The 27,379-nt window shown below is 42.0% G+C and overlaps 1 protein-coding gene across 1 annotated transcript in view; it reads right to left on the reverse strand.

Annotated features, from left to right (window-relative positions):
• Positions 1-22,765, reverse strand: part of GARRE1 (granule associated Rac and RHOG effector 1) — a 59,816-nt gene extending 37,051 nt beyond the window's left edge. The window contains exon 1 of the mRNA XM_030282103.4: positions 22,637-22,765. The gene's annotated coding sequence lies outside the window, so the exon portion shown is untranslated. The remainder of the gene's footprint in view (positions 1-22,636) is intronic.
• Between the last annotated feature and the right edge of the window lie 4,614 nt (positions 22,766-27,379).

The raw sequence follows: 27,379 nt of genomic DNA on the forward strand, positions 1-27,379 counted from the left end.
CCTAGATGGGCTTTCTAGTTTAGGGTTTTTTTGTCACCCAGGTTGTAAAAATCTTCTATTAGAGGAGGATGGAGGAAAGTCAGAAATACACCATTATACCAAAATCATTTTAGTTCTTGTTAGCTCATGAATTGCTCATTGGGATTCCTTTTTGGCTGCTTGCCCAGAACAGTTGGAGGAAAAAAAACCAAACCAAAACAAAAAAGTAGTCAAGTGAATCCCTGGTGAATCCAGGAAGCTCCTGTTGGATACATCCTTCTCCCAGGGTGCCCCATCCCCTCTCTGGGGGCAGATGGGTGCCAGCAGCCACCCTGGAAGTGCCCCCATGTCCTCCCTGCCCCAGCTGGGGACCTGAGCTCCCAGAACACACTCCCTGTACAGTTAGCACAGTTCAGCTAGAATCAAACTGAGCACCTCAAATTTCAACAGAGCAATTTATTAATTTGGAACCTGCTCTCAGGTTAGCAGTGAAGCAGTCACCAACGAAAGCACCGAGATTTGTTAAACCAGCAACCTGGTTTTATTAACTCAAAAGACCAGTTTCACTAATGATATATCTACCTAATATTTATGGACAGTCTCGGAATTAATTTATTATGCCTTTGTCTGGAGTTTTCTTCCCTTCAAAATGACACTCCTTAAAGCAACAACAGTAAATTATTTGTGCTGATTTCTGTCTTCTGCATTTGTACTGAAAAATCCTGTTGGGGTGCATTTCTGTCAGGTGCCCAAAACGACAAGCAAAGCCAAAAATATGTCCATGCCCTGCCCAAAAAATAAAAATAACCACCAATTCTATCATGAAAACCACTCAGAAACAGAGAGAACTGGAAAAGGCTGAAGAACATCAAATTTGGGGAGTTAGGTAATACTGAGGGTCCTGCCTGCTCAGCTCTACACCACCTCACTTCCAAACCTTAGCCCTTCAGAAAAAACACCCTACAAACCTGTGTAACTACACTCCCTAAAAGACACACATGGAATGTAGCTGTCCCTCAGTCAGATTCAGACTTGTCAGCCCAGTAAACTGGATTTTTCCAAGGCAGATCCTACAGTCCATCAGGAGACTTCTTGCATTTTGCTTGAAATAAAACACGTAACACTTGACATAGCACTAACTCCAGTCTCAGCAATAAGATACGAGAGCAAAAGGAAAAATTGGCGAAAGGAATGTGTTAAATCAGAGCTTCTTTCAGCCTTGTGTGCCTCCACCAACGTCAAAAACAGACGCCTGTGTCAGATCAGGATCACTGCTTGGATCCTCCCCAGGCAATAGGTGCGTGTGTTATCTCTTCTGAAAGCAGGAGCAGCTCCCCTTTGAAAAGAGAAAGGGGAGCTGGTCCCCCACAAAATAATGCCCATTCTTTTGGGAGAACAGCCTAACAAAGCCCCTGCACACAGCAAGAGAAACTCCCACACACGACTGTCAGCCAGGGCAGACTCCAGGCTCCATCTCCCATCTCCCAAAAGGGTGCACTCACCACCAGCCACAGGCACACACTCCCAGCAGAGCTGGAAAATGTGCTAGGATGAGGAAAAAGCTCGTGGGACTACACTGAGAACAAGCATAAGCAGCACAAATTTCTGCAAAAAAGGCACAGCTCTGCCTCCTAGAACAGCTCACCTACAGAATTCTTTGATCCTACAGGACTGCTCAGGAAGAGACATGTGCACATAGACAGTCATCCATGGGAAAAACAAACTTCCCTTCCAAACAGAGGCAAAAACTGCAGGAAGGGTTTCAACCCAGGGACAGTGAGCTGACAATTTCTAGAAAATCCTGAGATTAAGTTAACATGTTCCTGTAAATTATCTTTTTAGGCCACAGATTTCACTTCCTGCTGGAGGGAAGTCAGGAAGGAAAGGCTGAGCTAGAGAAATATTCAATTAAGCATATGTGGAACAGGAATATTAGTTGGTCAGGCTTATGCACATTGGTCCAGTTATGGCCACCTGAGACAACTTCCAAGTCTGTCTTTGCACCCCCACCCAGCACATCACATCCACACTTGAAGTCCTTTGAAGCAGAAGCCACCCACATGGCAATTCCTCCTCACCCTGTCACTCCTGATTACTGTATTCAAAAGTATAAACACAGAGTCTAGGATGGTGTTTTCTTTTTAAAACTTAGCTGGAAAAACAAGCATTAAGAAAACAAATTTAATTGTTTCTCAGCTGTCTACTGAAAACTCAAAAAATCACCATTTCCCAAGTTTATGCGAAAATCAGCTTTCATATGGGGGGTGAACAATACAATAAAACCCAAAAACAAACAAACAAAAAAAACCCAACAGTAAACCATCCTACAATCCCATGAGGTTACAGTAGACATCTTAAACCTCTGGGCTCACTTCAGTAACAAACTTAGGCACATGTTTAGTTCCAGGTCCAGTCAGTGGCGTCTCCCACACAGTCAGGTAAGAGTTAAACTCCTTGTTACACCACCAATTGCAGCTTTCCAGCATAAGCAAATGTCATATTTCATTTTCAGTAACTGGGAAGAGAGGTTTTCAATACACATTTTAAGGTCCATGCAAAAAAATTCTACTAAAATTTGTTAAAGAGGTTTAGGAAATCACTTTGAAGAGCTTAGTTACTGCTGAGTCAGTGCAGATCAGGAAACCAAGCAGAAGGCTCCACATAGAGCTTTATTCTCATCAGTTTAAAAGGGTTTGTCCACGGATTGAAATACCGCAGAAAAAGCTTCCACACTCAGAAAAATGGGAGTAATTTCCACTCTTTGACCAAGTACATAGAGAAATAAATGAAATACCTTCTTCAACAATCTTCCTTCAACAGTTAGGTTCTTCTGAGGAAGCTTTCATTGTCCGGAAAAAATTACACCTTAAACAAGACTTAGAAAGACAAGTGGGAATAAGAACCCAGGTCAATACTACATATTCAGGCACGACATACTGCATGCTCTAACACATTATATATCTATACAGGACTAAGGGACTAAAGACACTAGATTAATTAGGGATAAATTTATCAACTCATACACAGAAAAAGAATCTGAACCTTACACACAAAATGATGGGGTCTGGTCTGCTCATTACCATTGAGGAAGGTTATCTCAGCGCTACAACTGACTGGTTTTGCTAAACATCAGCCTGATGCTGAATGGCATCAGAGTCAGAAGAATAGATCTAGAAGGGAACAGGCATGTTGGAAAAGCCAGACACATACTTATGCCACTGCATAAATCCATGGTTTACCCACAGTTCAAATGTAGTGTGCAGTTCTGGTCTCTTATCACCTCCCTGCCAGAGGGGCTCACTTGGGTTACTGAACAGTCTGACCACAGGCTCAGGAAATCCCAGATACAGCAAGCTGAGAATGGTTTTAAATCAGTGTTGCCCACAAATGCACCCTGCTCTTGCCTTTCCCTAGATATCCATTTATAACCTTCCAGGGACAAAGGAGGTTGAGGTGGATCCATTCTGGAGCCCGAATTGTTTTCACTCTGCCACTCTCTCCACCCCAGCAACCACTGAAGGCAGTGGAGCAGTCCCGATGACAGAAGTGCCACAAGGACACACTGTTTACAACTCCTCTGCAAACAGGAACATTTCCTCATCCCAGCTCAGCTGTTCCCTCTCAGACTAGAGCCCTTCTGCTGCTCCTGCAAACACAGATACCACATTTCAGAAATGCCCCAGGACTTGCACTTCCCAGCACACACACGTTTGAATTTTCCCACTGAAATAAATATCCCTAAGCCAAACTGTTTTAAGAGTTTGTGATGCTATACAGCTTTTAAAAAGCCAAACTCAGTAACTTCAGTAGGCATGTTAATTATTTCAGTAGCATTAGGTAATAGTATTTCAAGGCAGAGAAAATTATAGATCATCTACACATTTAAAGCTCTTCTATGAAGAAGGAAGTTCTGAGTACTAGAAACATGAGACAGATTATATACAGCAAATCCTGTAAAGCCTGTGATATTTTTTTGCCTGTTTGCAGCAAGGATGATGAAAGCTTTCAAAACATTTAGAGTAACTCAACACCAACAATCTTTCCTTACCCAAATTACTATGCTGCTTCTGAATTCTCAACACTTGCCACAGAATTCATCTACAACATTCTTGATACCAGACTACACCAAAACAATGAAAAAAACCTGCAGATGCACTTTCTTAGCTGCATTAAATATACTAATCCTAACCCCCTCATATAAATGAAGTGGCATACTAGCGTGTATTTCCACATGGAAACTATTCTCTTTTTCATTTAATAACTATTACCATAAACACTCCTTTGTGACAGAAATTAAAGCCTAATCCAATATTTACTAATATTTGTTCTCTTCAGTACAGAGTAGGAACTTTATCTTAATGCTCTCCCAACTGATTCAATGAAAGTCTCCTACTTGAGAAGCATTAAGTATTCTGAAATGATATTAATTTCATTTCCAAAAATAAGAAACAGGAGTCCATATCAGAAAAACTGACATCAGCATATCCCCTCAGTGCCACGGGACAGTTGCAGCCACAGGGTTTTGCTGTCTGGGCACAGAGATTCTGTCTCCACAGCACAGCTCCTGTCCTAGGAACAGCCCTTCCAAATGTTTTATGGGCTCACTGTATTTGAGCAGCAGTAAATTCATCACTGAACAGCTGGAGTTTTGCCCAGGAAAACAAACTATATTCTACACTGAAGAGAGAGACATGATGATTAGTCCTTTCATATCCCTCTCATGTTGAAAATTATGGAATTACCAGAAAACTGTAATCATGAAAATGTTAAACTAAGGAGAAAGTATTTTTACAGCAAATGAACATAATTATGTTTACCATATTTGGGCCCAAAGCTGCCTGGCAATTCAGTCTGTATATAGACAGCAGTATCTGATTCACTGTCACAGGATATGAATAAACCAGAGCAATCCAGTGTGAATTACAGTCTCCCTCCCCATAACAAAACCAAACATTAGTGTGTACATAATACTATAAAAACATAATACTACTGTAAATAGCAATTCCATAAATAGTAGTAGCTGGAGTAGTTTTCACTTTAATCCTAAAAATCATTCTTGAACTAGACCTCTGTAACAGGAGACTTTTGGAACTGTCAAAATGCTTTATTTCTAACAAATCTATGGTTTGTAATATATTATCGTGTGTAGAACTAATCTCTGTAGCTGATGAAGGAACAGCGCTGACAAGTAATTTGAGATCATAAAGATTAGCAAAGCAGAAGCAGTAGCATGCATACTTCATAACCTTTCTTCATTTTTTTCTGATCAAAAAAGCTGCTTGTGTGTCCTGGGCACAGAATTCACCTCCTCATTAAGGCCAGAATTTTTAAAGCTCAATTAAATATAGATGAGATTTTTAAAATAGCCCTAACTCATCTTGCATAGCTGGGGCCAAAATAGGATTAGTTATAAGATCAAATATAGCACCCTTCCAGTTTATAAATCTCTAATACAAAATCAAAGGGAAAGACAGAGCCCAAACTTGCCACCTGCAACATTTCCCCCCGTCAAGACAGCAGACAACTGAAAAAATCCTTCCCTGAGCTGCTCAATCTTCTGCAAGTGCTGCCAACAGCTGGTTCAGGCACAGCCCTGGGCCAGAGGGATCCTCCTCCTCCTGCCCTGGCCCAGCCAAGACCACAGCAGCAGCAGCTCCCAGTGCTGAGACTCCAGATTCCAGTGCCCTCCATTAGCTGCTCCAGTAATCCCACCTGCTATTTCAGGCCACACAATAATTTGTTGCCTTTCATCCACACAACGTAAATGCCAAAATAAGCCACGGGTCAACATCAGAAAGCTGCACGCTGAGGAACTCTGCAGCAACCCTGGTCTCCTCCATCCACTCCTTACACAGAGAAAGCTGCAAGAAATTTCTGTCTTTAAAAGCAGTTACTTACCTAGAGTTTACATTTTATATGCTTTTCCTATGAAAACTAGCTTGATTAAAGTTAATTTCCTTTCATTAAGAAAAGCAAGTATTTTAATATTTTAACAATTGTTTTGCTGCTTCTTTTAAAACAGTTAACATTCTTTAAAACAAAGTTAATTCTTTCAACACAGATAAATTTACACATTTGGAAAATAAATCTGGTGTAGATGCTACCAAGGATATAAATAACTTCCCCCAAGAGCTCTTTGCTAACAAATGCATACACGGAACTCTGCCGGCGCTCCCCTCCCTCCTGGCTCTAAGCTCTGCATTAACTCTACAGCAGGGAAAGGCACACAGCAGTCAGACTGATGTGCACAGAAATACTGATGGAATGGGATTTTTGCCCTTTGAAAAAAATGCCTTGTTCTTAGGTTGAAAATTATTCAAAGAGCTCTCAAATATTTCCCAATAAAATCTTCAGTAGTTAAATAATTATCAATCCTAATCTACAACAGTCACACCATTTTACCATGTCCTAAAATTAAAAGTACTGGTAGTTTTATATAAACAACTAAGTCCTCAATCATGGGCATGATTTGTCACCAGGTTATGTGCCAAATATTTCTGCACTGGGTTGTGCAAGAACTCTTTTGTGCAGCAGAGGATACAATGGGATGTTTATGCTGGTATCATGCATTTTGAAAGAGAAACAAATATAATGTTTTAATCCACAAAACTAATTAACACAATGGGATTGGTCTATTCAGTAGAAATACGACATCCAGAGGCAAACCTGGAGATTTAAACTTTGATTATTTTTTAGATCTTTCTGAAACCTCAGGTGTGTTCCCCCTGAAGTACTGGGTCCCAACAGTGGCACACACCCAAATGGAAGATCCCAAGCCCACACCTAACCAAATACATGCTAGGGCATCTCTCCATACTCCTTAAAAGAGCTGGATTTTGTTCACAAACTAAAGAGAGAAACATCTAAAATTTTAAGTGGCATCTTCTGATGTGTCAATTATACTTAAAATTTATTAGCAACATGAAAGTCTAAGCTTCAATTAAATTATATTTAGGTGACTTGAGCCATGCTGACACTTCTTCCCAGCAGCTTCTATTGACAAAGGGCTTTTCTGCTGCACTAACAGTGACACAGTAAAGTTCTGCCAGCCACGAGACGTTGCAAAGATGCCAAATACATTTAAGCAATGTCTCAATACCAGCTGATGCATCTACCACGGGTTTGGCCAAGCACCTTCCAAACACATTTCCCCAGGATCAGGTTTAGAGAAAGTGACCTTTTCAGCACCAGGACTGTCTGTGCTGGCGCCAGGACCCCCCCTCTGGTACCAAGCACTGCCCATGACTAATCTGGCACCAGCAAGGAGAAGGCTACAATGCACAACACTCAGCATCAGGGCAGTTCCTCAGCCTGGCAATTCCTATTGTGTGTATTACTACAAACTCCCCCAGGCACCATTTTTAGCCACTGCTGGATTTCCTCCCTTCTCCCATCCCCCAGCCAGGCTCTAAACCTTGAAGTAACCTTGTTCTGTTCCCCCCCCAGAGACAGCTCCATGCCTGAAACATAACCTCTAATCTTATTTTCTATTTCTAGCATACAATTCTCGACCCTTATCCCAATTTTTTAAATTAAATATCCTCTACATTGCACACTCTGCTTCCGACAGTCAGGACAGTGCATGGAGTATGTCAGAATTTATAGCCATATGTTTCTTGTTGAGGACAATTTAACACTGCTTTTAAGAGCATTAGAAACAATGTATTTATACAATATAGGTTTAAAGCTTTCTCTGGAAAAGATATTAAATTCTACTGTCAGTACTCCACTGCAAAGAAACAGTTTAATTTGTTGGAAGGTTTATCTAAAGACCTTAAAATACAACAGATCTGCACTTCAGGGCAGTTTGCAATGCAGAGCATTAACTTCAAGCAATTATTCATACTTGAGAGACTATCTATGGACATTAGGCTAAAGTCTTACAAATTACAGGGGTTTGTTACAAAATCTCATCTGACACCATCTATTTATGAGAACTTTGCTTAAACTTGCTTGGGTTTTTGCAATGACAAAATATGTCATTTGTCTGCCATTGATTCTGTAATGTTTGTTAAACAAAGCCAGTTAAAAGTGCCCTGGGACCAGACACCCATCTAGGCCACAAGGACAGTGGTCAAGATCTCCACTTTTAATTAATGACCACTATCCATAACCCTCTTTCCTATTTTTACCAATTATACCCGCTCTGTGCAGTTGTTAGGGCAAATGTTTTTCCATTAACAAATTCTCCCACAAAAACAGTTTGATACAGAACAGCTCCCAGAGGAATGAAAAAGGTTCTTCTGTCTCCGAAGTGCTGAAAAACAAGAAGTTTCCAGGACGCATCCCAAGGCTGGAGGTTGCAGCCTGGCATGGCCAGGCCCTTCTGCAGCTGCCAAGAGGTACAAGCACGGCTGGGTTTGCACCAGCCACTCCAAGCACGCCTCTGCCTACCCAAAATGAGGATTTCAGCCCCAAAAAGCACCCCAGGAGCGAGGGGCAGCTGGGCACTGCGAGCCAGGGCTGTGCTCACCCTGCACAACCTGCTCCCTGCCCTTTATGGACCACCCTCACTGAAACTGAGGGGAAAAAGGAAATTCCCATGGACCCACATCCCAAACTACCTATAACACACCAAGACAGAAGCAAGTCTTTCAGAACAAGACCAGCTATACTGATATGACTTGATTAATCAGAAAATTAGCCAACCTAGGATACAAACAGCAAATTGCCACTAGTACTTCACAAAATTACTTTCCAAATAATATTTCAGACATAATCAGTTACGGGACAACTTGACCATAGAAGCAGAATGAAGAAAGAGGAATAATCCTTGAACCATAACATTGGGTATTATGACACAGTATGTTAATTTTTTTACATAAAATACCTTATCAATGTGCTTGACAATCAATATGGGCTGTTTCACACCATTTTGCACAGGCAGTTCTAGTAAATACCATCAGTTTGTTCTACTTCTCTCTCCCACTCCTTCTGCTTCCATCCTATTCTCAGCAGGGCATAATTTCAATTTCTTACCAGCTCCACACAAATTGAACAGTGTAAGTGGGAGGACTGCCTCCAGCAATTAAGAATATAAGTAGTTAAGTGAACACATACCACACTAGAGAAAATCAAGTGTGAGAACTTTTTAAGATAGTAGAGCTGGATTTTGGAATGAACTGAAAAACAACAGAGAAATTGTGAAGCCAAGAGTCACCTCATTAACATATTTATCCACCACTGGGTATCATAAAACAGAAGTTATCAATGACAGGAGCAGCACACCCAGGAGCAGCCCATGAGATTCATTCCTAGGTGACTCCTGGGGGACAAAAATTCCTTCTTTCCTTTTTAAAAAAAAATAGATAAAATTACACTGTCAACATAAAGAAATGCAAGTCAGGACTGCCTCATCCCTCAGCAAAAACATGATCTTATAAACCCGTATTTTGAATGGTAACTTCATTCAGTCTTAAGGTCTGCATTTGAAAACTTCTCTACCACACTTCAAAATGAGGACTCAAAGCATCTTAAAAAACCTCACTGAGATTCTCATGTCAATGAATGACAGCCACAAAAATTTATCATGCCACTAGGAAAATATGTGAAAATATGTTTTCAAAAGGATACTGTTAGTCAAATGGAAAAAGAGTATCACAACAGCACTGTCCAAAAACCCAGCTATTTCAAAATACTGAATTAATTAAGCATTCTATGGACACCAGAGTAATAAAATGCTTCTTTTAAAGAACTAATATAATATTGTTTGTCAATGTAAATATAAGTTAATTTTCCCATAGTCTCTGCCTTTACTATGACAGGTACCAACAGGACAGCAGTAGAGTCTTTAATTTTTCAGCCCTGTTTCCACTCCCATCTTTCACAAACTTGTGGGGACACAGCAGAGGAGGTTTTAGTTATGCTAAGAATATTCTTCAGTAGTCCTAAAGAATGAAACCCAAGTTGTACAAGAATGAATCCATACACAACACCATTTAAAAATCATTACTTCCTAGGGAAAGGGCTCCTGGATCACAGTCACTGATGCGGGCTGGAGCTGCATGCTGAACTGTGCCTTCATTTCCAGTAAAGCATGCAATGCACATTCAACTAAGTCAAAACAATCCTTCCAACACACACTCATTTAGAGGAAACATTCAAATTACTAATGAGCACATGAAAAGCTGAAAATTTAACAGATTTTTTTTTAAATTCTGAAAGAAAACCTGAGAACTATTCTTTGAAAAATCAGCCTTTTGCTTGGAGCACTGGAGCATCACTAGGTAACACAGCAGGAGCTGGCAGCAGTGCTGCTATCACTGCTGGCCATGCTGGAGCACAGTGAAATGGACACTGAGCACCCAGTGCCTGATGGTTTTCTTTGATATTTAATGATAGTCATTCAACTAATGCTTCAAAATTAATTTAACAACTCCATTTAAACTGGTAAGTATGATCTATAAGGATACCAAAGTGATCTAGCAAACACTGAATTGGCCACTGTGCCCGTGACTCTGTGACCTGCCACAAACTCCAGGCACACCTGGCTGAGCTCACACAGCTTCCCTGCCAGGGAGCCTGCTGGGAGGATATTGCAGATCCACCCCCCAAGAACTACAGCAGGAATGTTCTGTCTGAACACACATCTCAGCTACAACCTTCCCACACACTCACTGCTTCCAAGTCCCTCCAGCTCCAGTGGAACCATCACACAGCAGTTATGGCTCAGCCAGGCTCATTTTGGACAAAACTCAATGCCTACACTCTTCCATAAGCAATATTATGGAAACAACAACTTCCACAATGGCTCTGGAGAAGGTAACTGAAATTATTATTTAGGAAAAAATTTCTCCTTGCATCTGCTTTAAGATAAGCAGCACAGCAAGAAAGCCAAGGGAACAATGAAGTGGTTGGGAAGAACCCTGCTGCTAGACCTTGACATCTAAGGCTTGAACTTCCACTGCAGTTCCTTATTATGTTCTCTATTTAATGGTAATTTTCCTTCTTCCACATTTTTCCCCATTAGGCAGGCTCTGACAAAAACCTGAACTTGTGTGTCCTGTGCCCCTGAATTACTGATGGCAGCAGAAAGTGCCAATGGCTACAGCACAACCAAACAAAACAGCAAATGCTTCTGCAGGAGGATTTCCACCCACTGCTGTCTCCCACACTGCAAGATGGGAAAAAGGAGGGAGCTGTGTTCCTACTCCACCAATACTCCCTCCTTTTACAGCTCTGTAAGGATTTTGTTCTGCTTTTAGAATTCTGTTAGGCAATTACAATACCTATATTCTACATAAGTCCACAATAAGTATCTGTAAAAACCTCTCAGGGAACACTATAAAACATAAACACAGGGATGCCACATTTATTTTCTGCATTTCTATTTATAACATGAAGTTTGGAGTTTCCTGCAAAATTTGAACACTAAAAACATATCCTGCTTTCTTGCTTACAATTCAACAACACTGGTCTATTTTCAATTTTGATTAACTCCAGTCAGCTTAAACCCCACAGTATTGGACAAGCATCCTTACTACACACTGAGGAATTTATAGATTTGGTTTTATCCACAGCAATAAAAATATGGATTTCCTGCATGTACCTAACGGTGCCTGTTACGTGCACACTGCATGCTCTGCCCACTGAGGGAGTCAAATTTCAATGAGACATTTTCTCAACATTTCAAGTCTAGAAATAAATAAAATAACTACCTTCCTTCAAAGCATCCAGTAACACTCTGCAGCTGGAGCAAGCCATACCACTTTGTGCATTTATTTTATTAGGAAAAATGTGTTCTAAAGACAGAACTGGGACTAACCACAATCAGAGTATTATTAGATACACCAAGGGGTTTTATCCTCTGCCACCACTTGTGCATTTACATGAAGCAAGGAGAGTTTAAGCAGTGCTTTAGCTGCCCCAGGGACATTAACTCGCACCAAACTGAGTAACAATAACAGGAAATCTTTTGCATTTTCAGCATGGCAGATTCCTCTCCCCATCTTTCAGCTAACATTCCAATCCTCACTATGTAACACATACAATCAGGAGAGTTTTATATGGCAATTAAAGCTTAAAGCAGGAGAAAAAAGGTAAAACTAAAAGTAAGAACAAAAGTGAGCACAGGGGGAAAGGAGAGTGACTGAGTTCAGCAGCATAAGAAAATGAGATGACTGTGCCTGGCAATGAAACTGATAGTTTTTTTACAGCACATCAATATAACAATATTCAAAATTCAGATGAAACCATATTTTAGGGCTCTCAAATGCTATTAGTGAGGCATCCTGCTGCTTTCTGAGTTGCTGCATGCATATCAGCAAATCACTTTAAACAGCAGAGTCACTTGTAAAATGGAACCTTAGCTCCTCTTACAGCTAATGTTTTATTCTGCCTGAAACAAAATTATTCCATGGACTGCTTTTCATATTTTTCAGGTGATTATGCTGGCATTTCTTTGCCTCTGAAGTTGAAACATACACTCTGTTTAGGGGTCATTCCTCTGCCCACAACAATGGATTTTTATTAGTCAGAACTGACACTTATTTACTACTACTAAAAGCCATTTCAATGTTAAATTAAGCAACCTCTACTAGTAATCACCTGGAAGATAACTACTCAAGAAAAAGCATCAGTGAAAAAATCCCTGTGGCATGGAGGTTTTTACCATATACCAATGTTGTAAATACCTGACTTATCCTGAATTCACAGAATGTTTTGGGTTGGAAGAACCTTAAAGCCCATCTCATCCCACCCCTGCCATGGGTAGGGACACCCTCCACTATCCCAGTTATCCTTGGTTATTCCAAGGGCCCATCCAACCCAGCCTTGGACATTTCCAGGAATGGGGCAGCCACAGCTTCTCTGCCAAGGCCTCACCGCCCCCACAGGGCATAATTTCCTCCTAATATTTAATCTAAATCTACTCTCCCTCAGCAAAGGCCATTCTCCCTTGTCATACCACTACATGCTTTTGTGAAAAGTGACATATTTAAGTTTGTTACTCATAAAGGAAAGGGGTTTTTACCTAACATTTGTAATTCTAAAAGATTACATTGAATAGTCTCAATTACTTATTGAATTCATGACTATGAGCAGTTGCTTTGCTATGCTCTTCTCACATTTAACAAAACCCAGCATTTTGAACAAAGACAAGGATACAAACAAAAAAAGGAGAGGCATTGCAGTGTACGTGCAAGTAAGCCACAAGTACCTGCCACACAACCTTCAGCTCACCACCAGTCCAGGATAAGGCAGTATCTTCCATAAGAAGAATATGAAGCAGCAGTTTTAGGAAAAAATCATTTCACCAGTGAAACAAAAACCAGTTCTTCCCTTTACATCAACTACAAAACATCACATTTGAAGTATCAGTCCTTTAAATGCTGGTTCTTACCAAAGAGGTACACAACATCTGACCTGCTGTGCTGAATACCCTGCAAAGACAAAGGCATCTCACACCTGAGGACACACACTGATACATCTGAGTCAATCTGCCAAGTGTTTCCCTCCTCTGAGGGTTATTCTACAGCTGCAATTACCATTCCCTGCTTTTTTTCAGAATATATGAAGTGGGTCCTCTGAGATCACAAGGTTTGGACTGTTTCAGACAGAAACTCACCATCCTTTGGCCAAAACACCACCTGCCTGTGACACTGTAAGGCCAGGGAAAGCCATTGAACTACAGCACTTAGGTCAATGGTATGATGTAAAAGAAGAAATTTAAAAAAACTTCAACACAAATCCTTAGCAACAGCTAAATAAAGGATTTTAAGTCCACTAAGGCAACAGTGCTTGGAGGCATGATGAGGTTTTTCACATGCTACTGAGCACAATAATCAATATTCACATACAGCTACTGCAATTTTGCCTAAAGTCTACTGTTCCAAATTATACCAGTTCAACTTTGCTCACATTAGAATTCATTCTAGAGAAAAATATTTAGCACTGACGCAATATGCAAGATGTGCTGCATTCATATTATAACTTATTCTTCACCACACTGAACATCTGAATAAAAACACAGCACACCTTCCTGGGAGCACTCATGATTATGAAGACTGGATCACTTAAAAAGCTTTAAGTCAAAAGGAAAAGGAGCATTATTATGTAGTGTAAAAAATTCAGTAAACTATACTTAGCCTTGTTTTTCTAGGTCTTTCATTTCACGTGCAGTGAAATACAATCAACACAGCAGAGAGAACTCACGTTCCAGACCAGAATATATCAAACAGCATATGCAAAGAAGACACAATATATTACCTCCCTGAAACCACCCAAATTTTTAGAAACTGATTAATCTGTCCTACAACAATTGCAGAACAAAATAGAAATATAACTTTTTAGCAGAAAGCAACTGACTGAAATATATCATTTTCTCCTTTTTCAGAACAAAACTTAAAATACCAGTAACAACATACAACATCACAGAGAAAAGCACCCACTGGCTGCAATGTGAAGCTGAAAAAAAGCCCATAAAAATGTGAATGTCTCAGAAAAAAGAACAAATGACAACATTAAGCCAAATGTCAGTCATATAAAACCAGCAGCAGTCTTCTTCATGTCTCACACTGCACAAAGTTAAGGGCCATGAAGGCCTTTCAAGTGAAACACAGCAGAAGATGCTGAAACACAAGAGAAGGCAGTCTAGACAGACATTTCCATCAATAATCCTCCTAAGGGCAAGGGAATCATGAATAAGAGGGTAAGGATAGAGGAACTTGGAGAACAGCAACATGCCAACCTACAGAAATGTCCTCAGAAACTGAGTTGAGAAACTTAGTTCAAAAATCACTGTAAATTATCACAACCCCCCCACCATCAATGCACTGCACAAGCAACAAACTGTGAAGCTGCTTAAGAACAAATTAAACTTATACACTGTAAACTTGTGCACTTATTGGCTGTACCTTTACAGCCAGAGGAGCTCCTCAGCCCAGCCCTCTGCTACCCTGAGCAATTCATTCCTCTACAGTGCTCACCTAACACACCTGGCCAAGGAACAACCTTCAGAAATGTACCCAAACACACCTGGCACCTCCTGGCAGCTGGGTGACAGCTCCTGTGACCTGACAGGGACTTGATGGTCACTGAAATACGGAAAAGCAGGGCACACACAGAGGAGATCTCATCTTCTAACCCGTGTTCAGCACAAACTATGGTCTGTTATTCATCTGTCTGACTGCATCAGACAACCCCAGTCAAACCTCCTACAACCCAACCATTCCAGAAACTAAGATTGGGGGAAAAAAAAACCAAACAAGGTCTTTTCCTGCTGCATCTTCAAAGGAAGAAAATGCACTTTGCCCAAAAAACATTTCCCTAAATCTTGTGTGTCAACTACAAATTTAATCTATCATACCAATTCACCACCACAAAAATGTAACATTCCTATACAAAAACAAAAAATGTATCATTAGTGGTTTTCAACAGATTTCATATCCAGAAACATCTGCAGAGAAAAGGATTCACTTAACCAGCCAAGGAACTTTTCTAACCACTAAAGCAAGCAACAGATTTACTTCAAAATAGCACAGCTCAGATGTACCACTTTTCCACATGGAAAAAGCTCCAAGTGCACTTGACCAGAGACTGCCAAACCAGACCATACACTGTCCCACAACCCTGCATTTGGTCTTAAAACTGAAATAGTCTTTCATGTGAAAGACAGCATTTAAATCAGCATTGATAACCTGGATCTGTAGAATATCTTTACTAAGAAGAAGGTATGAACAGGTCTGTGTTAAATTCATAGCCAAATTTTATATAAAATTTACTAATTATCAAAGTTATTTTGTAATACCTGCCTAAGACTTTACAAAGTTTGCTCCTCTTTGGGCCTGGAATGAGGTCAAAGTGCTGAATTCAACATCAAAATCTGTTGCACTGGAAATTATTGCAATGTTTACACAAAGAAGTTTATTATGACATCTAATAGGATTGCTCAAAAAAAATGTTTTCATTCTCCTTCTGAAAGCAATACAAGACAGACAGAAAGACTCCTTTGAGTAAGGACTTCTCCAACACTTTAATACAGAACCAAGCATGTTCCCAAAAGCAGAATGTTGCTATAACATGCTCTGTTTTTCAGGGTTTGGTTCTAATAACTGACATTTCCTTCCAGGACTCCCTAGAATTTTCATAAGCATGAAACAAAAATAAGCCACAGAATTAGAAATTCACATACACTTGCATTACTATACATACACTTCAGCAACTTCTCTTCAAAAACAGCCAAAACAAGAGTAACACTACCAAAGCCTTAACCTTGTTTCTATCAGAAGATGTGCTTCTATTCACACTGGTGGAAGGACAATTTATTTGTACTGCACTAGGAGTTACTGAAGCACACCCAGTTTGCTCTCTGTACGTAAGGAATGTCCAAGCACCCACTCACATCTCTGCTCTCCTGCCAATAACAGTCTTGGTTTCATCTGCACCACTCACAACTGAACTCAGTAAAATGAAGTTCTGATCATTACCAAGTTTTTTCATTCTCTTTTATTTATTACATTAAAGGTTTTAGTTTTTTCTAAAGAATACATGCATATTTAGCAGAAGATCTATTTTTCATCATCATATTAGAGTTTTTGATTCCATCACTTGCTTGCAAATATTTATCTCATATAGCAAAAAGGGTTGATCTTATTGCCTTATTATTTAAATATTTGTAAGTTGTGTTGCTCAGCTGAAAAACCACAAATACCTAACTACATCTTTGGTAAGAGGCTAAATAAAGTTTATTCTGCAGCTCAGAAACATACACTGATGAAACAGGATTCTGGAACAATGTCATTGCACAGTTTTAGTTAATGCTATTCCACACCACCTAGCCTTAACTCCTGCTTGGACCCAGAACTGCAGAACTCAACACAAGCAGCATTGCTACTCTCCCCTCCCACCAAGTACCTTCTCTGCTCAGGATCTTTCCATCTTTTACAAACACAGGGGCCTCTAACAAATTATGAACACCTGCACTCATTTTTACCTGCATTTGACAAACATGGCTTCTTCTGAGCATTTGCAGATTACAAACTCTTCCTACACTGAAGTTCCCCTGAAGAACATACAAAACTGGAAGAATAGCATTTTTAGGTACCCCCTTCCTCCTTGTATTCTTCCTCCTTCCACATAATACAATACCATCTGGTGCAAGACTTGCAAATAGTATTCTGAGAAACATTTTGAAATACTCACCAGAAAGAGGTTACGTTCCTCAAATCTTTTGGAGTCTGGCACAGAATTACATTCACCCACTGTGATCCTTCCCCTGTGATTCCCCAGTCTTTCACTGCAGCTGTGAGGATGCAGACATGAGAAGAATCTTTCAAGAAGAGGAGTGTTTCTGTGTGTGTCCTTCCTAGGAACTACAGCTCTCTCTGCTTTTCAGCAGTTTTGTTAGATGATCATATAAAAACAGTATCTGGCTTCTTCAGGATGAGATTGCCAGCTTCAAATATTTTTAAGGGACTTTAAAAAATATTACCATGTACTTGGGAAAAGATCTCCAGATTTTCCTGGAATGTGAGCTGCAGACATTCAGGTGCTTTATCTTTCTCCAGGAAGTCCTTGTGCCTGGACTCAAAGTGTTCCCAGGTACACAGCCAACTTCTGTAATATGTACAGAAGAGCAGGAAGTTCAACTTTCATTAAAAATACCTGGGAAGTTGCCCTGAATATCCTGGTATGAGACAAATCTTGTGGACACATTTCAAAGGACCTAATTTTACCCCAGTAAATCCAGAGGAATTCCCAACATCATCCAGAAACTCACAAACATACCAGTTATGACAGCCAGGTAATCTACTTGGGAAACTAAAAACACTCAGTTACTGACAGGATTAGAGATAAATTTCATTGGCAGACAGCCCTCACATGAGTGAATCACGTAAGAGATGCCTGTGGAGAAATGGAAAAAAAGGTCCATCACAGTCTCTTCTTCCTGCTCTTCTCCTACCCTCTCCTCTACAACTTTGCTTTAGAGTTCCCCAAATGTGTTAAAATAAAGCATTAAAGAAACTAAGTTCAATATTATGATTTCTAGCAAGGGAAACAAACTTTCTCTTACATTCAGAAGCTGTTTAGGTTGAGGAGATTTATTCTGTCCCCAGATTGCAGAGTACACGACACAGAGACTGAGGAATTTTCTATAAGTGGACAGTGCCATTTAAATGTCAACTTTGAGTGCACAACTAAACAAGAGCCACACCTAAAACACTGCTATTAAACAGCCAGTTGACATGTTCCCTTACAGCATTCTAACCAGCACATAGGTAGTGTCAGGAAAGAACAAAAGTAGAATAGCTCAACATGAGGAGTGACCAATAGGGTGGTGGAAGAATTTTCCTGTTGAAATTTTCCGAAGAATCTATCTTTTGCAATGCTGTTGCACAGAAATGCTTATCAGAAAATGGTAATGCCTAACAAGTACCCTACTGTAATATGACTCAATAAACCAAAACAGAGTCCCGTTGACCCCAAACCCCCCACTTGAAAAAGTAGAAAACTCGCTAGGAAAGCCAGCAACAAAAGATCACAAAGAAGGAACAATGGAAATCCAGCTGGCCTAAACAAGAAAAGACTCATCAGATATTTCAGGGAGAAAATGTGACTAAAAACATAAGCAGGAATTGGTCACAACTTAGGGACACATTGTGAAAATGTTTCCTAAGGCGTTATTTTGTCAATGTGATCCTAACAGTAAAACATTAGGCAGTTACTCTACAGCAAAATTTTATTTTAAGTTTTTTTGTTTGCTTTTTAGCCAATACAGCAAAAATTCTATCTGCCAGTGCTATCATGTTCTCCAATGAGGGCTTTCCTTAGAAGGAAGAATATTTATTTCCTTAGTGAAAATGGTTCTTCAAAGCCAAGTCCTAGAATATCACACTTCCAACTTGAGTTGGATAAGCTGCCGTATGTTATCACCAGACTGAAGCCAATTTGCCATCGATGGAATGCAGTATCACAGCTGGGAAAATGCCTGACGTGCTGCACAGCCTCTCAAAGATGCCTCAAAGGCTCACAGAGCCTCAGCTACTCCCACCCCAGACCCACCCATACACTCACAGACAACCCAGGACTCCCCCAGCTGCACCCAGAGTCCTTTGCATTCCCCTTTTCAGCCCTTTTCTGTCATTCTTCAAAGCTTGACCAGCATTTCTAAACTTTCTATTCTGCTTTTTCTCACATACACTCCCTCCTTTTTCTTTTACTCCAAAGCACTCCAGCCTGAATCCCTGGAAGCTGGTTTGCCTCATGCAAAGCTTGTGACCTTAACAGAATCACGCAGATCAGTTCCCCAAAATTTATCTTAAGTAACCAACATACTAATTCATTAATTACAGCAGGGTAAGACAAAATTGACATTCCAAGACCACAGTTATTAGAGCTCTTTAAAGTGAAACACACCTCATTGCCATCAAAATTATCATTTTGAAGTTCCATTTTTAAATTTTTTTTTTCTCTTGTTTTAATCACCATTTTGACAAAATTCAAGGACTAGACTACACCAGTTCATCCCAGAACACCTCAAGACTGGAACCCCATCAGACCAAACTGGCAATTAACCTGCAGAGCAGAATTTGTGAATGGAATGTGTCCTATTCCCCCACACACACCTTAAGGGCTTCTTTGATGGCTGAAAGGACAAATGTCTGAACAGCTCCTAACTGTCTTGAGGTACATGAACAGCAGAAGAAACATAAAGCTAGAGGTGCAACAAGCACAACTTCAAACTTCTCAGTGAGTGTGAAACCCATCTTTAACATATTCTACTTAATTTTCAAAACATTTTTTCATCCTACAAGCCAGAATTTCAGATTTTACAGGTAGCAAGACACATAACCTCCTATGATTTAGATCCACAGTCCCCAATAAGTTTCCAGCACATACAAAGTCCAAACAGAACCTGGAATGCACCATGGCCCAGAAGCAAAGGATTGCCTGCAGCACGTCACCATCACTCGATGTCCAAAGGCCTGGGAAGGGTATCCAGACACATCACCAAGCTCTAGGAGGAGCAGAGCAATTACAAAACAGATTTTTGTTAAGTGCAGCAGCGCCAATTGCCCTGAGAGGCAGCCCCAGCACAGTACCCTGTGATGAGGTTACCCATGCTGCTGGAAATGTCATCTTTCATGTACAATAAAAACCCCTTCTGTAGCTACTAACAATACCCTGGCGTTGTTTGCAACACGTAGGCTGTTGCACTGGCTAACACCCAATTCCAGTAATAATATTCTATCTACCTACAATCACCACAAGAAAATACTCATTCTCAGCCCTGACTGGTTCGGCAGCAGAGCACCAAGCTCCCGAGAGCTGCCACACTCCAGCAAGTTCTGTATCTCCCTGTGCAGTTATCTGTCTGCCACTTCTCTAAAACTCCAGAAACACCTTGAGATTACTGGGAATAAAGGAACTCTTTTCATACAGCACAATTAGTCATATCAGCAATGATAGCTATTTTGGGCAGCACCCATTAATCACTATCATTAGCAGGATTTCTGGTGTACCAGCATTCATTGTACCAAGAACAAGTCTTTTCCTATTACAGTACTACCACACAAACAAAAGCAGCAGCAGCAGCACAATTTCTCTTGACATAACCCTGTTTTGAGCAAGGCAAGTGGCAGCACTTAAAATGACTGTCAGTGTCAGGTTTAAAGAAAAGCTTACATAGGACAGAAACATACAATTGTTTTGCTGCAAAGAAAAACTGGCCATCATTTGTATGCTGAGGGAGAAGGGGTGTTCAAAAACAATAAATAGTGGGAAGAAGCAGAGAATAAAGGTCTCAAGCTGGAGACATCACACCCTAAGAAAAATAAGATGCCAGTGACCAAATCCAAGCTGACACCCAAGAATCAGAAGAAACTTGGACTTCACTTTACACGTCAGTAGCATATATTTGCCTTATTACATTTTATGAGGGATTATTTACCTGTCAGCCAAATTTAAGAGTCTCGGAATAGACTTTCAACTAGAAAAATATTCCCTGTATGCATTGTTTCTAGTTTCCTAACCACCCTGAGTAACTCCTGATGGAGAATGAGAGCAGCCAGTGGAAGCATTCCTGCCTTACACCGACCGAGGAAGCAGCAGCACAAGGTGCAGGGAAAGCAGTGGCTCTGAGCCTCTCCCAGCCTGGCTCCTCCAAGCACCAGGAACACGGACATCGACCTGAAACACATCTTCATCACAACCACACATTAAATACTTAGAAAGTTTTGCTGGGAAGGAAAGAACAGAAAATACAGGAAGAAAGAAAAACCTTCTCCAAGTCTTGAACTTGGAAAACGCACCATTCTTTACAGAAGGGTCTGGCTTTATCTTCTGTAGAAACACTGCCTGGTAGAAGACTAGAGCCAAGTGCAAAATCATGTTGGTACCCACGATACACCAACAGCAACAGTGCACATACCAGAATGGGCCAACACTGCTGATCCCATGAGCTGCATACCAAAACCTTCATGTGGCCAGGAGCCACACAACACATACCACACACCTCAGAGAGGTGAGGGAATGGGAGCTTCAGCTGTCTGTGCCCACAGAAAACAAATACATTCCTCAAGAGCACCACTACCTCTTTGCCGACAGCACTGAGCTGAGGAAACACAAACATCCAGCAACAACAGGCTTAAAACGCAGCAGCTGTAGATGTGAGATTGTCCAACAGCCACCCGGCAGTTAGGGATCAGTGCCATTCTGGGAGCCAGCCCCAGCCTCGTGCCAGCTCCATGTGCCTCCGAAGCCACCGCATGAGCCTCTCGGTAACACCAAGTTTATTGCAGTCACGCACCTCGGAGGTACGGCTGCTTTTCACAACAGCCAGACACCTGTGCCTCTATAAAAACAGTAATGATAATAATAACGGCCAATTTATACCTGTAACAGGGTTTATAACCTCACATAAAACAAACAAATAAGACCTTCTGACTGCTTTCAAGTTCCTAAGCCGACATTCACCCGGACAAATACATAGCTCTACCATTTCCTCTCCACTCAAACAAATAAAACCCCTCAAGCGGGGAGAAGCAAGGGAGCATTGGTAAAGTTTTAAGCTACAGCCCAAAATGCGTTATCCACTTCTGCTGGCAGCTACCATATGCACACAACATAAGGCTCGGCAACAACAAGCGGCACTCGCAGCTCGCATCAGGTGAACAATCTGTACGCAGCTCCCGCAGCCGCTGCCGCCCGCAGGCCCCGGGCCGGGGGCGCGGAGGGCCGGGGGCGCCGGGCCCGGCCGGGCTGTGGGCGGCGCCGCTGCCGCGCTGCCCGGAGCTCCGGCGGCGCCGCCCGGGAGAGGCCGCGCGCCGGGGCCACCCCAGCGCCGGGGGCCGGCGGGGCCGGGCCGGGCGGGCGCCCCGGGTCACCGCGGAGCAGGAAGGTGCGCAGGAATTCCCGCAGGCGCAGTCCCGGCCCCGCCGCGCTGCCCGCACACGGGTCACGGGGGGGCGGCCGCAGCCCCGACACCGCCCCGGGATACCCCCGACACCACAGCCGGCACGGCCCGGCCCCGCCGGGGCACTGCGGCCACGGTCCCGGGCACCGCCGCCTCGCCTCCCCTCGGCCCCAGCCCCCGCCGGCGCCTCCCGAGCGGCCCAGGGGCTGCCCCCGGTGCCCGCTCGGCCGGGCCCGCGGGCCGCGCCGCGGGGCTCGGGCGGGGCCGGGCCCGGGGCTCGGCGGGGTCGGCGCGGCGCTCACTCACCTGCCCGCGACAGCCCCGGGCCCCGCGCCGAGCGCTCCGGAAACGGCGGCGGCTCCGCCGGGGCCGGGGAGGGGCCGGCGAGGGGCGGGCGGAGCCGCGAGTGACAGCGGGAAGGGGCGGCGGGAGCGGCGGGCGGCGCCGGCCGAGCACAGCGGCGGCAGCGGCGGCGCCGCGGGGCTCGGGCGGGGCGCGGAGAGCCCCCGGGACCGCCCCGGGTGGGGGGCGAAGAGCCCGAGGGGCGGCCTGGCGGCACAAAGAGGGAGAAGGGATGAATTAATCAGTGAATATTTTATGTGAGCTTGAAACTGTGAAGGTTCTCACTCTGTTGTTTTGATGTCAGATGCAGCGTCCCGATTCAGGAGAGCTGTTCGAGACGGAGATCACCGGTGGCACCCGCAAAGTTCTGGTTTCCTTTTCTGATCAAAGTCACTTTCTGAACAAACTGGAGGATTTAACACTGGTGTTCAATGCATTTATCTGGAAATTAAGTAAAACGCACAAACATCATCTCAAACTGATCCCTTTGACCTAATTGTCATGGTGCTACCAGCTTTAGGAATTGTTCAGGAATAGGCCTGGTCTAGGATGTGAGGTTTAAACTCGTTTCATATTATTTCTCAGGCTTAATGCAGGTTTTATATAGAAAAGTTTGTTATACAAAATGATGTATTTTCAAATCCTGTTTCCACAGAAAGAGTCTCTGTTAATCCTGTCTTCCTTAGTACAGGGTGATTGCTTTTTATTTCTGTGACTTATTTAGAATCTTACCTTCTAAATGGACAAAGCATTTAAGGATGTACAGAAATGTCTAGTAAAGTTAGAAAATAAGGTAATGTGTAGTAGTAGGAGAGTAGTTAAAAATTGTTAAAATACATGTAAGCAAAATTTTTGCCTACAGGGCTCAGCATCCAATCATCTGGCTCTAATTCCCCCCCAAAAAACCCCAAACCCACACATTTGGCTATGATACTCATCAAGTGAAAATAACAGTAATTTCAGTGCTGCTAATCAGAAAACTCTGTGGGAAGAAGTGAAATTGTCAATTTATTGGACACCTTCTAGCCACAAGCTAGAAATAGTCCGCAAGCAGCGTCTGCGGGGAGCTGCCTGGGAGCAATCTGTGGCTTTGTTTCCTTCTCCAGAACAGATGGTTGCTGGCAGACCGGGCTTCTCATCAGTGCCTTCCCTCTGAACTCTTCTGATTCTTGTATGTCTACTAAGCATGTCTCTTCCCAGTAAATTTAGTCCTCAAATTAAGTGATACCTGGGACATACTTGGAAAGACATAAGGAAACAGAAGGCTGTCATATTGTTGGCTCCTTCAAGAGAGAGAGAGGTGTTGAGTATTCTTTGTACTGGAAGAGTACAATAAAGGGCTGGAGATGGTCATTTTTTACCCTTTTTTCGTGTTTTTTACTAAATGGTTGCTGAGACCTTGATTTTGAAAAAAGATAGAAAGACCGATGAGGTTTCAACAAGGTTTTGTTTGGAAGAAGGTATAGCTATGAAGTGGGAAAACTGAGCGTGAAGGGAGTCAAAAGAAGCTGAAGAGGAAGGGAAAGAGAAAATAAAGTATTGGGATGATTTTTCCTTCCTTTCAGGACAGATACTGAGTCAAGGCCTAAAAGTAATTAAAAAAAAAAAAACCACAAAAAATCCCCAACACACACACCAACAGCCATGTATTTTTAGGGATGCTTCTCTTTCCTGGCGGGGAGCAGGGTGAGCAGGGTGGCCCCCAGGCCAGGGCTGTGCTGGGGCTGTGTCAGGCTGAGCAGAGCCGGGCCTGCAGCAGGAGGACACAGCCCCGGAGCTGCCCTGCACTGTCACTCGGGTTTGCTGCTGAGATTGGTTCTGTCAATGCTAACAATTAAGTAACATACAATAGTCATATTTTTTATTTTCACTCCCTGAATTTATTTACATGTTGTTATAGGGTTGTTTTTTGTACAGTGCTGTATAACAACTTTTAGTATGTAACTGTTTCTGATGAGCAAACGTTTAATTTGAAATTTACTGCAGATTAAATTTATAGATTGTGAGCATAAAGGCACAAAGGACATGTAAGACTTATAGCCTTAAAGTTAATACGTCTTACCAGATGGCAGGAATTTTAGACAGACTGTGAAATAAATAGGAAGTTCACACTTCCTGATACAAACAGGGCATGAAAACATGCAATTTAACAGAGTGTATAATAACCAATGAAGAATAAAGAGGAAACTCTCAAGGGCTAGGAAATATGTGGTGTAGGTATCTACTGTGACTCTGTACATTAAAATTCTTTTTCTGAGGTCTTACAATGCAATATTTATACTGAGTAGTCTATTTTTAAAATTTTGTGAATTCTGATTTGAAAGATGGTAGTATGATTAATTATTTAGTAAAGTCCTATGTAGATCACCATAGAATAGATGTATTCAGTAATGTTTTCCCCACTGGTGTTACATATATGAGAAAAGTGCTTTCCAAGACCTCCCTTGAATAGGACAGGAAGGAAATCAGTGCATAGTTTAAACAAAAAAATGTAACAATGTTTTTTAAAAAAAAGAGGAAAGCAGCTTTGAACTGTATTGTGAGTACAACTTGTCATGGGCTGTAGGAGGAAGAAATCATTAGCTTGGGAAAAAAGCAGCACTGGCACAATAGCCATGTGCAGATGTTAATAAGGATATGCCTATCAGCAAGGTGTGAGATAAGATTAGGAGGATAATCGTTAGTAATATAATCCCTAAAGAGTGTGTTAAAGGAAAAACCTAATACACAAGAGGTTATTTCTGTTAACCAGCTGGAGACGCGTTTAGGAAGAGGAAATGTGGGGGAAACCAGGGTGATTTTGGAAAATAGACCAGACCACTAATGTCCTATTGTATCAGCAGTGATTTTCCCTCTGTGGTTAGGAATTGCTGTGGATGCTGTAGTGAGGGCATGTTGAAGAGCAGGATGAGCAGAGCAGTGTTGCCCTGGAGTTTGGGCTGTGTGTGCAGGTGGAGCTGAGCAGCAGCGTGCACACTGCTCTGGTGGGGCTGTGCTGTACAGTCTCTACAGTGTGTCACAGCCCTCATGGCCACAGCCCGACCCACTCCTGCTGCCTGGATGTTTGACAATGCAGGCATACATGTAGGCTTCTAAAAATACATTTCACAAATCATCCATTCCAGCTGTCAGGGTGAGAGCAGTCCTTTTGTCCTACAGCCCTGGACAACGAAAATCCCATTTCAGACAAATGAAATGTAGTCCTTTGCTGCCCGCCAGGAAAGCTGCTGACCTGTGCTTTGTGCCCTCAGTGCTCTGCCCACCATTGTGTCCAACCTGAGGCTTAGCACACCGCTGGCCTCTTGCCCAGGGCCTCTGTAAACAGCAGCAAGTGGCAAAAGCAGGCGTGGGCAGAGCCCCCAGTGCTCTCTGGAGCAGCTCCTGCCCGCCACCTCCACAGGGCCAGTCCCACTCTGGAAAGACTGAACATGGCTGGCTATAAATGGCCACCTAAAAATAAAACCTTTTCTTGTCAGGCAAATCAAAGATCCAGGTCACCTTAAAAAATGCTAGGCTGCAAGCCATACTGGTTATAGGGAAAATAAATAAGCACATAAAGTATATCAACCTCTTAATCCTGCATGGATCAGTCCAGTTTTGATCAAACTGAACGGAGGCTGCTGACTTCAACTGACACTGGATGTGTCCCATGACCTTCTAGTTTATATATTTAGATTCCCCATACTAATCTTCTCTTCCACAGGTCTGATGTCATCACCATTATTATAAGCAGAACTTGTGACTTGATTGACAGCAAACAACCTTTCCAAAAAGTAGCCAAGGAGTAAGAATGTTTTGTCAGAGTGACATACGATCATGACTGCCTGCAGTTCATTTTTATTTACCAGTAGTGGAAGAATTTCAAATATTTATAAGGTCAGTGTCCGTAGTCCAGAGAAGAAGAAGATGTGTTTGGTTTTAAATTGTTGTTCTGCTTAAAAACTTGACTTCCAGTTGGGTTTGAATGAAGGACTAGGCTCTGACATAAATCCTTTGCCCGTTGCAGCCTGGAACGGGCTGCTCCCAACTGCACACAAAAAGGGGTCACTGGCATGCCATATTTTTGCTTTAGAAAGTCAAACACTTAAAAATATGCATCATTCTTTTGACTGTCTGGTGATTCAGATGTCTGGGATCTCATTTTCCTTGTTCTTTTGAAAACTTTAACAAAAAGGAATCAGCTTGCAGAACCACAAAAATGTATTTGTCAGCCAGCTGTGGTAAAATAGTTTGCATGGTCATCTCGATACTGGAGAAATATTTATATTTTAAAAAGTCATCCCAATGATTAACAAATGGACATAAATTAATTATCAATAGGGCATTAGCAGTTGCGTTAGAAGTGTTCAAGGTATGCTGCAAACACAGAGGTGCTGAGAGAATATTTGTGAGACAAAAGAACTGTTGACATTCAGTCATACTAGAACTTTGAATATTGTTTTAAAACAGATAGACTGCAAATGTGGGGAATGAGAACTGGCCTGATTTTTTTTTCTACTTAATTTGGCATTTAAGTATATGGCACAGTAAGGTTTGACAAAAAGTAAAATGTAAATCTATGCAACTGACCCCACTTATTAATAGGGTATTAAGGATTTATAATATTATAGAGTCTAAAGGAAGAAGTGAAACAAACTTTAGAATTAATTCTAGAGCATATCTAAACAGGTATAGAAAAATAGTGTCCATTTTACTAAATGTTAGAAA

Source organism: Taeniopygia guttata, chromosome 11, assembly GCF_048771995.1.
Source record: "Taeniopygia guttata chromosome 11, bTaeGut7.mat, whole genome shotgun sequence".
In the NCBI taxonomy this organism is placed as follows: domain Eukaryota; kingdom Metazoa; phylum Chordata; class Aves; order Passeriformes; family Estrildidae; genus Taeniopygia; species Taeniopygia guttata.